The sequence below is a fragment of the Theropithecus gelada genome, chromosome 3 (assembly GCF_003255815.1).
Source record: "Theropithecus gelada isolate Dixy chromosome 3, Tgel_1.0, whole genome shotgun sequence".
NCBI classification, from domain to species: Eukaryota; Metazoa; Chordata; class Mammalia; order Primates; family Cercopithecidae; genus Theropithecus; species Theropithecus gelada.
The window spans coordinates 1,218,981-1,231,289 of NC_037670.1; the positions used below are offsets into that span (position 1 = coordinate 1,218,981).

General features: G+C 40.2%; 2 non-coding genes and 1 pseudogene across 2 annotated transcripts; all 3 read left to right on the forward strand.

Moving 5' to 3' along the window:
• Positions 1-1,463: 1,463 nt before the first annotated feature.
• Positions 1,464-11,325, forward strand: LOC112620565 (annotated as a pseudogene).
• Positions 2,927-3,060, forward strand: LOC112621949. The gene has a single exon (XR_003118869.1). It is a non-coding gene; the product is annotated as a small nucleolar RNA SNORA22 (small nucleolar RNA).
• On the forward strand, positions 8,038-8,171 carry LOC112621942. Its single transcript, XR_003118863.1, has one exon. It is a non-coding gene; the product is annotated as a small nucleolar RNA SNORA15 (small nucleolar RNA).
• Positions 11,326-12,309: the final 984 nt, after the last annotated feature.

Here is a 12,309-nt window from a genome sequence, read left to right on the forward strand (position 1 = left end):
ACCAATTTCTCTGTTAATGTCTTATCTCCATCTCCAACTGGAGGGGAGAGAAATCTCTTTGCTTTAATATTTTTAAAGTCTTAGAGATGGAGAATATGAGATTATTGATGGGAGTATGTGTTTTACTCATCCCTAAATTCCCAAAACTTCGCAATTCAAATACCAGAAAAGGAAATTATTTCCTGCTGGTTTGAGTACAGAATAATAATTAGTGTTTTGCTAGTAGTATACCATGCCATCAACATCCAGATGAAATACGTTTAGCAAAGACTTGCTAACCTAGGAGGTATAGTTTTTTTTTTTTTTTTTTAGTGGGTTCAATGGTGGCCTGCATTAGCAAAAAAGTGGAACCATAGTTAAACTTGACATCAGAATTGTTTGGGGGCTGGGTGCTGTGGCTCATGCTTGTAATCTCAGCACTTTGGAAGGCCGAGGTAGGTGGATCACTTGAGGCCAGGAGTTCACGATCAGCCCTGGCCAACATGGTGAAACTCTGTCTCTACTAAAAATACAAAAATTAGTCGGGCATGGTTCTGCACACCTGTAGTCTCAGCTCCTCCAGAGTCTGAGGCAGGAGAATTGATCGCTTGAACCTAGGAGGCTGAGGTTTCAGTGAGCCAAGATTGTGCCACTGCACTCTCCAGCCTAGGCAACAGAGTGAGACTGACATGAAAAAAAAAAAATTATTTGGGTTTTAGTGTGTGAGAAATACAGCATAAGTAGAGAGAAGCACATTGAACATTTACAATTTAGGAAATAATTATAAAGTGGACACACACAACCACCACTGTAGTTAAGAAATAAATTGTTGCTGGGTGCGGTGGCTCAAGCCTATAATCCCAGCACTTTGGGAGGCTGAGACGGGTGGATCACGAGGTCAGGAGATCAAGACCATCCTGGCTAACACGGTGAAACCCCGTCTCTACTAAAAAATACAAAAAACTAGCCGGGCAAGGTGGCGGGCGCCTGTAGTCCCAGTTACTCAGGAGGCTGAGGCAGGAGAATGGCGTAATCCCGGGAGGCGGAGCTTGCAGTGAGCTGAGATCTGGCCTCTGCACTCCAGCCTGGGCGACAGAGCGAGACTCCGTCTCAAAAAAAAAAAAAAAAAGGAAATGTTGCTACCACCTTAGAAGTCCCCTCCCACTGGAACCTCTTTCCAGTCTCCAGAAGTTTGTATTTCAGTTTTCTTTGAAAAAATTATAAACCTACAAAGATGGTGATTATAATGTGTGTACCCTTTACCTAGATTCACCAATTGTTTACATGTTGCTCCATTTCTTTTCTATTTTTCCCCTGAATCATTTGAAGTTAAACTGGAGACATGCCATTTTACCTCTAAAATACGATGTTTTCCGTTTTTTGTTTTTTTTTTTTAAGAGACAGGATTTTGCCACATAGCGCAGGCCGATTTCAAATTCCTGAGTTCAAGGGATCCACCTGCAGTGGCCTCCCAAAGTGCTGGGATTACAGGCATGAGCTACCGCACCTGACCTTTCCTTTTAAATTATTTGATCATTGCAGAGTAACAGTGGAGGCTGCTGAGCTTTCATTTTAGGAGATACCTGGCTTATTCTCACTAGAGGCCTATACTTGCCGTAAAGAGGCAAGGATGTAAAATTATGTGTTACTGTTAACTGTTAGCTGTGTCATCTTGAGTCAGCTTTTACTGAGCCTCAAGCTTCCTCATCTGTAAAGTAGAGATAACCTGGGAAATAAATTACACATGAAAATGTTTTGATCATTATAATTGCATGTGCATGATAGCTAATTGTGACTTTTTAATCTTAGCAATTTGTAGCCAAACTCTTGGGTAGATTTTTCAAGTAGATAGCACTTAAAGAGGCCCTTCATGCATTTTATTTGTGGTATATTTAGACTGCTTCATATTGTTTTAAGTGATTCATTCTTTTTCTACTTTCAGCAAATTCAACACCCAACAGCTTCCTTAATAGCAAAGGTAGCAACAGCCCAGGATTGTATAACTGGGGATGGTACGACTTCCAATGTCCTAATCATTGGAGAGCTACTGAAACAGGCGGATCTCTACATTTCTGAAGTATGCACAACTGTTTTTTGTTTTGTTTTGTTTTTCGAGATGGGGTTTCACTCTTGTTGCCCAGGCTGGAGTGCAATGGCGTGATCTCGGCTCACCGCAACCACCGCCTCCTGGGTTCAAGCAGTTCCCAGCCTTAGCCTCCCAAGTAGCTGGGATTACAGGCATGCGCCACCACGCCCAGCTAATTTTGTATTTTTGGTAGAGATGGGGTTTCTCCACGTTGGTCAGGCTGGCTCAAAACTCTTGACCTCGGGTGATCCACCCATCTTGGCCTCCCAAAGTGCTGGGATTATAGGCATGAGCCACCGCGCCCGGCGCACAGCTTGTTTCTGTAATATTTCATTGTATATAGGCTATGTCAGGTATTTATTTATACAAATTGATGTGTTGTTAATACTAGCTGAGACCATAGAGTAGAATTAGGGGGCTTAAATCTGGGTCTTCGTCCTGGTCTAAAATAAATTAATTGTGATCTTGGACAGGTTATGGAACCTTCTTTGGCCTGAAAATAATTTTATAATCAAGCTGAATTGCCTATGTGATTTGTATCTGTCTTTAGTGTAAATTAATAATTGAGATTTTAAAATGGGATGTTTAGGACTAGTCATGTTTATTTGTTAGGAAAAAGCCAACTAAAAGCTTACATTTGGATAAATTCCACTTTTTTAGCCCTGACTAGTTCCAAGGTTTAAAACAAACCTCAAGGACTATGAATCTATTGTCAGAATTTCCTGGCAGAAGACAGCAGTCTTTATTTTTATTAGTAAATTATGTGAATTAGTTTGAGATTACCTATAGAAAAAATAGAATAACACTACCATCTGCGAGTTGTTGGGACACGGTGTCGGTTTTGGCATGATTCGGGGTGGTCTGCACAGTGAACACCCAAGTGTGCTTTATAGTTCCCTTGGCTTTGACCCTGTGCTAGAGCATTGCCTGTTCTTCTCCTCTGCATTGAAAGGAATATTTATCCTTTTAAATGTATTCAGAAAGCCAGCACATTATGTTACGGCATGTTCAAAGGTATGATGATTCAGAATATCCCTCCAAGAATTATCTGAACTTTATCATGAACTATAGTTGCACCTAATTGAAGATGGGAGTGTAATTGTGTGTTTATTGTAGGACCTTCATCCCAGAATAATCACTGAAGGATTTGAAGTTGTGAAGGAAAAGGCCCTTCAGTTTTTGGAAGAAGTCAAAGTAAGCAGAGAGATGGACAAGGAAACACTTAAAGATGTGGCCAGAGCATCTCTTCGTACCAAAGTTCACGCTGAATTTGCAGATGTCTTAACAGAGATATATATTAAATTTTGTGTGTGTCTGTTACGGTACACCTATATAGAAAATCTCTGATAGTAGAAACGTGAATATAATTACCAATTTCAATTACAAGGTGCTATGTAGGTTCATTTTTGTGACAGTGATACCTAATCTGTGTCTCTAAAAAGTAAAATGAGGAAATTCAAATAATAGTATACCTAACCAGGTTATAAAATTGGAGCTTTCATTAAAAGGATTATAAAGTGGAGATTTTGTTATTAGAAAGCTTCCAGTTACCAGTATTTTTAATGAAACACCAGGAGGAATGTTAATATTAAGGAATGTTAATGTTTGTGAATTACAGATTGAGATTTCAGAAAGGTAACAGCTGTTTATATATAATGTATTCTATCTGCTTATAGAAGAAGACAAATCAGTGTAGAGATTGTAAAATGAAGAAACTGTCTACTTTAGCCTTCTGAAAAGCAACATATTTCTGCTGCCGCAAATTGAATTTACTTAATGGTTATCCTTCTATTGCAGGCTGTAATGGGCTCCATTTTGGCCATTAAAAGAAAAGATGAACTTATTGATCTCTTCATGGTTTTGTGATCATGGAGATGAAACATAAATCTGAAACTGATACAAGGTAGGTGGTAGAAGACTGAAATACTAATGGTCAGGCGTGGTGGCTAACGCCTGTATGTAATCTCAGCACTTTGGGAAGCCGAGGTGGGTGGATCACCTGAGGTCAGGAGTTTGAGACCAACCTGGCCACCATGGGGAAACCCCGTCTCTACTAAAATTACAAAAATTAGCCAGGCATGGTGGCAGACGCATGTAATCACAGCTACTTGGGAGGCTGAGGCAGGAGAACTGCTTGAACCTGGGAGGCGGTGGTTGTAGTGAGCCAAGACCACACCATTGCACTCCAGCCTGGGTGAGGAGCAAAACTCTATCTCAAAAAAAAAAAAATGAATAAAATGTGTTTTGAAATTTAGGGTGCTTTGTACAATATATACCGTTGGCAAAATTTTTTATTTTTTATTTTTTTTTTTTTTGAGACGGAGTCTCGCTCTGTCACCCAGGCTGGAGTGCAGTGGCCGGATTTCAGCTCACTGCAAGCTCCGCCTCCTGGGTTCACGCCATTCTCCTGCCTCAGCCTCCCGAGTAGCTGGGACTATAGGCGCCCGCCACCTCGCCCGGCTAGTTTTTTGTATTTTTTTAGTAGAGACGGGGTTTCACCGTGTTAGCCAGGATGGTCTCGATCTCCTGACCTCGTGATCCGCCCGTCTCGGCTTCCCAGGGGATTACAGGCGTGAGCCACCGCGCCCGGCCCAAAATTTTTAATATATTTGGATATAAAATATTATATATTTACCTGCAGATATAAGTTGGATAAATTGCTTGGTGAATATTGTTTTTACTTTTAGTAATATTTTCTTCTGAAATACGGTGAATGTTATGTTGTATTTATGGTTAGAATTGTTCTGAAAAGTGAACAACATCAGTCATTTGGCATTTATTGAATTGCCAGGTACAAAGCATAATGAGAAGCAGCAGAGGAATTAAAAAAAATTTTTTTCAAACACTTAGTTAGAAAACATGTTTGTGTTCGTTTTTCCCTTCTTTTAGTGGAGAATGGAGTCTCCCTATGCTGCCTAGGCTGGTTTTGAATTCCTGGGATTAAGGTGTCCTCTCACCTTTGCCTCCCCAAGTGCTGGCATTACAGGCGCTTGGCAGAAAACTTTTTTTTTTTTTTTTGAGACGGAGTCTCGCTCTGTTCCCCAGGCTGGACTGCAGTGGCCGGGTATCAGCTTACTGCAAGCTCCGCCTCCCGGGTTCACGCCATTCTCCTGCCTCAGCCTCCCGAGTAGCTGGGATTACAGGCGCCCGCCACCTCGCCTGGCTAGGTTTTTGTATTTTTTTGTAGAGACGGGGTTTCACCGTATTAGCCAGGATGGTCTTGATCTTGTGACCTCGTGATCCGCCCTTCTCGGCCTCCCAAAGTGCTGGGATTACAGGCTTGAGCCACCGCGCCCGGCTAGAAAACATTTTTAAAGGATGTCGTCACAGTTGGACAGCCTACCAGGGAGACTATCGCTGCAGACTTTTCTGTACAGCATAGGATCTTCAAGTAATTCAAGAAACAAAGCTGACTGCATGAAAATTATCAATACCTTCTCAGTTCAGTGTTTAACACACATCCATCTGGAGATCAATAACCATAATTTTTTGTGTGTTTGAACAGCTTAATCAGAGGGCTTGTTTTGGATCACGGAGCATAGCATCCTGATAGAAAAAAAGGGTGGAGGATGCATACATCCTCACTTGTAACATGTCATTAGAATATGAAAAAACTTAAGTTTATAGCCCCTTAACAGTGAAATGGAGGAGCTTCGTATTTTAGGCGAGATACTTTTTTGTGAAACTTCATTTCCCACTGTAAGGACAATAATCCTCAAATTGGTTTGGGAGAGTTACAGGAAACAGCCTCTGAAGATGTGCAAGGGGCAGGATTGGAGCTCAGTGAACTGTTTGTTAAATCTTAGGACTAATCCAGTTTCAGAAGCTGTTTTCTTCTCAAAAAATAAATGTTTCCCTACTTTCTGTAACTTTTTTTTCCTTCTTAATAGAGAAGTGAATTCTGGCTTTTTTTTTTTTTACAAGAGTGCAGAAGAGAGAGAAAAACTCATAAAAGCTGAAAGAAAATTCATTGAAGATAGAGTTAAATAATAGAACTGAAAAGGAAAGTCTGTGGTGATTCAGATAAAGGATTTGTTATTAATCAAAAGGTGAGAATGAAAATTAATTGTATAAACTAAATAGTATGTATCATCCTTTTTACTTTTAAGGTGGAAGATGTTGAAACTAATTTTTATTTTTGTTATAGGGAATTGACCCCTTTTCCTCAGATGCTCTTTCAAGAGAAGGCGTAGTCGCTCTGCGCAGAGCTAAAAGGAGAAATATGGAGAGGTATGAGTAGCAGATTTATCCAAGTAATTTGACTTTTACTTATTTTGCAAATTAATTGGGATTTCTTTCTCCTTATACTTTATTTTTGGGTTTTTCAACTGTATAATTAATTGGCATTAACTATATTCACATTATTTTGCCCCCGTCAGCACTGTACATCTCTAGAATTTTTTTCATCATCACAAACTAAAACTGTATACCCGTTAAATAGTTACTGCCCATTTCTCCCTCCCTCTTGCCCCTTGTAAACATTATTTTACTTTTTGTCTCTGAATTCAGTATACCTCCTCCCAAAGAGCTCACCACAATAAAGGTTTTTTAAAAAATATTATTATTTTTTGAGACAGTGTTGCTCTGTTGTGCAGTGGTATGATCTTGGTTCACTGCAACTTCTGCTTCCTGAGTTCTAGGATTCTCGTGCCTCAGCCTCCCAAGTAGCTGGGATTACGGGTGTCTGCCCCCATGCCCGCTGAATTGTTTTGTTTTGCTTTTTTAGTAGAGATGGGGTTTTGCCATGTTGGCTACACTGGTCTCAAACTCCTGGCCTCAAGTGATCCACCCACCTCAGCCTCCCAAAGTGCTGGGATTACAGGTGTGAGCCACCATGCCTGGCCAACAAAGAGCTCTTGTCTACTTTTAGATTTCATTTGCTGACTTGGGGAGAGTGGTTTAAATAGGGTTAAAAGACTAGTTTTCACCTGGTTGATGGCAAATTAAAAGGCTTAGGTTAAAGTACATTTTAAAATGTAATTTTTGTGTGTAATTCTGAAAAATTCCTTCCTAAAAATTACTTGTCTTCTCTTTGAACTTCAGTGGTAACATTGCTTATCCACCTCCCTTAAAATGCTATTTCAGGCTGACTCTTGCTTGGGGTGGGGTGGCCCTGAATTCTTTTGACGACCTCAGTCTTGACTGCTTGGGACATGCAGGACTTTTATGTGAGTATACATTGGTAAGTGTATTTTCTTCTTGAAGGCAATAGAACTTTTTAGCTCATGAATTATTTTTATTTTGTTTGTTTGAGATAGGGTCTCACTCCTGCCCAGGCTGGAGTGTGATCAGATCACAGCTCACTGCAGCCTCATCTTCTGGGCTCAAGTGATCCTCCTGCTTCAGGCCCCTGAGCAAATGGGACCACAGACATGTGCTACCATGCATGGCTAATTTTTTTGTGTAATTTTTGTAGAAAACAGGGTCGTATTGTGTTGCCCAGGCAGGTTTTAAACTCCTGGGCTCAGGCCGTCCTTCACCCTCAGCCTCCCAACGTGCTGAGATTACAGGCATGAGCCACTGTGCCTGGTTCAGGAAGTCTTTAGCAGAAAAATTAATTGAAATTCAGGATCAGATTTTTGTTTATATACATTTTGAAGGTTTATGTGTAGTAATGGGAAGCCATTGATGGGGGAAATCACATTTATATGTGATTTTTCAAAAAGAGATAATTTGGTTTAATGTCATCAAGTTTGTTCCTTATTAATATGCTGCTTGTCATTCTCTGTAAGTTCCTCTTCTCTCTTCACTCTTTGCCCAATCATGTTTCTTCTACACATAGGGAGTTCACCTTTATTGAGAAGTGTTAACAACTCTCATTCTGTCACATTATTGATCAAAGGACCAAATAAGCCCACACTTAGATCAAAGATGCAGTAAGGGATGGCTTGAGGGCTGTCAAAATTGCTATTGATGATGGTAAGGTCCTTACCATATTTCAATTCTATTATATTGTTTTGCTGGTCTGAAAAGCATGGCTGAATACTGTGTTGTTTTATCAGTAGTTTACACAGCCAGACACCATGCAAAAGCAGTCTTCCCTTTAGAATGACTGATGGTATGCTAAGGTTTTTCATAGCGTATCATTATTAAAGGGAATACAAATAAATGAACTAATACTGATCTGTTGAAAGAGCTGCCAGTGGCTAGTGAAGCCATTCTGGTTGAGCCATTCTCCTATTTGATATGTTAGTCGCTTGTATTGTGACTTTCAAAAGCAGCACTTAAATTGATGTGGTCATAGTGAATTTATAAGGAAGTAATGGCTTTCATATGTGTATTTTGTTATTCATAAAATTAGTTCTACAGTTTTCTTAGTATTTTTTTTTCCCCATCCAACAGGCTGTGTGATTAAATATAAGCTCAGTGTTAAGGGCAGGGCACAGCTTGGAGTCCAAGCATTTGCTGATGTGTTGCTCGTTATTCCCAAGGTGTACATGCCTTAAACAGTCAATCTTCCAGAAGATTCAGCTCATCAAACCTTTTTGATAATGTAGGCTTTATTGATAATGTGGATTTTGGATAAGCAAGTTTGATCAGTTTTCTTCCTGACTCTAGAACAGGTATCGCTCATCATCCAGATGTATTTGGTTTCTCTGGGAGGCCTAAATAGCTGACATTTCAGATGGCAAGAGAGAACCTGTAGTTTAATATTTGCAGTATTAGGGGTTATACTTGAGTACAAATTTGCTTTTTGTTTTGGTTTTAGTTAAACTGATATCATTGTTTTCTATTATATACTAATTTTGAAGTATAGTTTATGACTGGTGTATTGCTGCTTGCTTTGGGGTAGATGAGAGAGTTGATCAGTAACTTGTGTCTGGTTATTCTCTGAAGGGAACATAAATGTTCTGTCTTCATGCAATAGATTTTTGTGGGTTTTTTGTTGTTGTTTTTTGAGAACTTTGCGAGTTTTGCTTTTGTTGTCTAGGCTGGAGCGCAGTGGTGTGATCTCGGCCCACTGCAACCTCAGCCTCCCCAGTAGCTGTAATTACAGACACCTGCCACCACACCTGGCTAGGTATTTTTTTGTATTTTTAGTAGAGATGGGGTTTCACCATGTTGGCCAGAATGGTCTCAAACTCCTGGCCTCAGGTGATCCACCTGCCTTGGCCTCCCAAAGTGCTGGGATTACAGGCGTGAGCCACTGCATCCAGCTGAGATTTCTTCTGCGCTTTTTTTTTTTTTTTTTTTTTGAGACAGAGTTTCACTGTCGCCCAGGCTGGAGTGCAGTGGCGTGATCTCGGCTCACGGCAACCTCTACCTCCCAGGTTCAAGCAATTCTCCTGCCTCAGCCTCCCGACTAGCTGGGAGTACAGGTACGTGCCACAATGCCCAGCTAATTTTTGTATTTTTAGTAGAGACAGGGTTTCACCATGTTGGCCAGCATAGTCTCAATCTCTTGACCTTACGAGCCACCCGCCTGGGCCTCCCAAAGTGCTGTGATTATGGGCATGAGTCACCGTGCCCAGCCATGCCTTTTTTTTTTTTTTTTTAAACTATCAATTCTTACTTCCTGTTTTCTCAAGAATTAAATTTGTTTACTTTAGGTTCTTGCTCAGAATTCTGGTTCTGACCTTCAGGAAACATTAGTTAAAATTTAAGCAGAACATTCAGAATCAGTTCAGCTCGTGGGTGTGAACTTGAACACAGGTAAGAGAATGCAACTTTTTGTAGAGGGAAAACTAGATGTAATACATGAGAGTTGAAGCCGGGAAAGATTAAAAATGGGGACCAGAAAAAAATCTTTTGCTTTGCAATTTGACACCAGTACTATTAGGGAACTCTAGGTTCTAAAAATGGGATAAAACAGGATATTAATAAAAAATGGAATGATTAGATATAATAAGGGAGTAGACTGAGTAATTTTGGGATAATTTTGTTGGAGATGTTGAGTGGTGGTAGATGGTTCAGATTACTGTTGAAGGATTTTCATATTGCATTTGCCTTACTCAGTGGGTTTTTTTTTGGTTTGTTTTTTGGTTTTTTCTTTTTGAGATGGAGTCTTGCTGTATTCCCCAGGCTGGAGTGCAGTGGCGCGATCTCGGCTCACTTGCAAGTGCCGCCTTCCAGGTTCATGCCATTCTCCTGCCTTAGCCTCCCGAGTAGCTGGGACTACAGGCGCCCGCCACCACACCCGGCTAATTTTTTGTATTTTTAGTTGAGATGGGGTTTCACCGTGTTAGCCAGGATGGTCTCGATCTCCTGACCTCATGATCTGCCCGCCTCGGCCTCCCAAAGTGCTGGGATTACAGGCGTGAGCCACCGCGCCTGGCCACCTTACTCAGTTTTTAATCAAGTGCTATGATAAGAAAATAGATTGGGTGATTATATTCATGGGTGAAAAACAGCTAAAGATAGCAAACAGTGCCAGAAAAGGGGATCTAGAAATCTAATGAAATGGTGACAGCCCTGATCTTAGACCCCTGTAACAAAACAACACAAATTAAGTACAAAGTAGAAGACAGATAACAGGTACATCCATGCAGTATGTGCAAGACCTATTGTTGTCAACATTATTATTTAATAAAAAAGGTTTCTGGAATGAGGGAAATGATCAGTCCATTTTAGCCAGATTATAGTCGCAGTACTATACTTTACTGTGGGTAAACAGAAATGTATCCAGAAGAGAGGGATGTTCAGGTCTTCTAAGTAGAAGTCAGACACTCCTCAAATATTGTGGACAGGGTTCATGGTTCAGAGTAGAAAACTGGGCTAACAGAGAAGCTTTGAATTCTCATAATTAATACTGGCGGAAATGAGTCATCAGTGATAAGCAAAGCCACACACAATCACACAATATTGTTGGTTCTTACTGACTGACCTTATTTAAGGTTTGGTTGCCTTCTAGGTGAGCCAGTGGTAGCAGCAGAAGTAGGCGTTACGGGATAACGATTGTGTAAAGAAACAGCTTCATCACTCTTGGTAAGTTTGGGAAACTGAAAACTAAACTGTTAGAGAATCATCATACTCTTTTCATTTGGTGTGTCCTGTTTAGTTGCTCCTTTTCCCCCATGAACAATGTAATCAGATGAAAGTATGGAAACCGAACTAACCCTCTGATGTGTAGAGGGGAAGGGGGAAATTTAATTGGATGTAATGTGTGCAGCGTAGTTGGAAGTGGGAAGTTGAGTCGAATCAGGGCTTTTAATCATCTGAGCCATCTAATTTTTGTCCCCCTTTCAGCACTGTGATTGCCAGCAACATTCTCTTGGTTGATAAGATCATGTGAGCCTGGAATGCCTTCTCTGAAAGGTTGAATTGAAGCTTCCTCTCTGAGTCTTGAAGATTCTGCAAAGTGATCCTGAGGAATACAGCTGTGGAGTTTCTGTCCAAGCTTCAAATGAGTTTCAAAGGAATTTTCCCATATGAGAAAAGAAGAGAACACTGGCATCTGTTGAAATTCGGAAGTTCTGAGATTATAATTACAGTATTTTTTTTAAAATTGCACTGAAGTGTACATACATAAAGCAGGTCTTTCACCCAGTGAACAGGATGTTTTGCTTTAGCAGCAGTGACATAAAATTCCACGTTAGATAAGCATATATTACCTACATTATTAAATATTTCTTGAAAAGCAGATTTTAATAGTTTAATTTTATGTGGACGTATGTTAAATTATTCAACAGTACCCTATTGTTAAGCATTTGGTTTTAAATTTTTTATGCTAATATAAAGCTTAAGTAATTTAAAATTTTGAGAGCATCCCTGTTAGTGTAAATTTCTGAGTAAATTCATTGGATCAGTTGGACTTTTCATGCTTTTGAAATAGCCTTGCTAAAATGCTCCCCCTACAAAGTTAAGTTGTAGGAAATGGGAAGAGGAGTAAACTAGAGGCAAGGGAGTTGAGAGAGCTGGAAGGTGTGGTGACTAAGGGCTACAGTTATGGGGTTAAATTTGAGATTTGTAGGCTAACTGTATTTTCAAGTTTCTGAACTTTTGCTTATGCAAGATATTCATCCCAAAGCCTCTAGCGTCGTATTTTTCTCACCCAAATAACTACGTTTCCACAATATTATTTATATAGTTGTTGATCTGTCTTTGCAGTCCTTGAAGGTGATATTGATGTTACTAGGCTGTGTGTTTTGGGGGCTCAGCAGTGGCCTGAAGTGAGTGTGCAATAAATGTCAAGTTGAAACTTCCTTTGTGGTCTTGCAATGGTATGATGCACAAATGCAATTTTAAAGGTAGTGTAAACTGTCCAAAGGTTTAAAAAGTAGTGAAGGGGCCTCTAGGGACCCTCA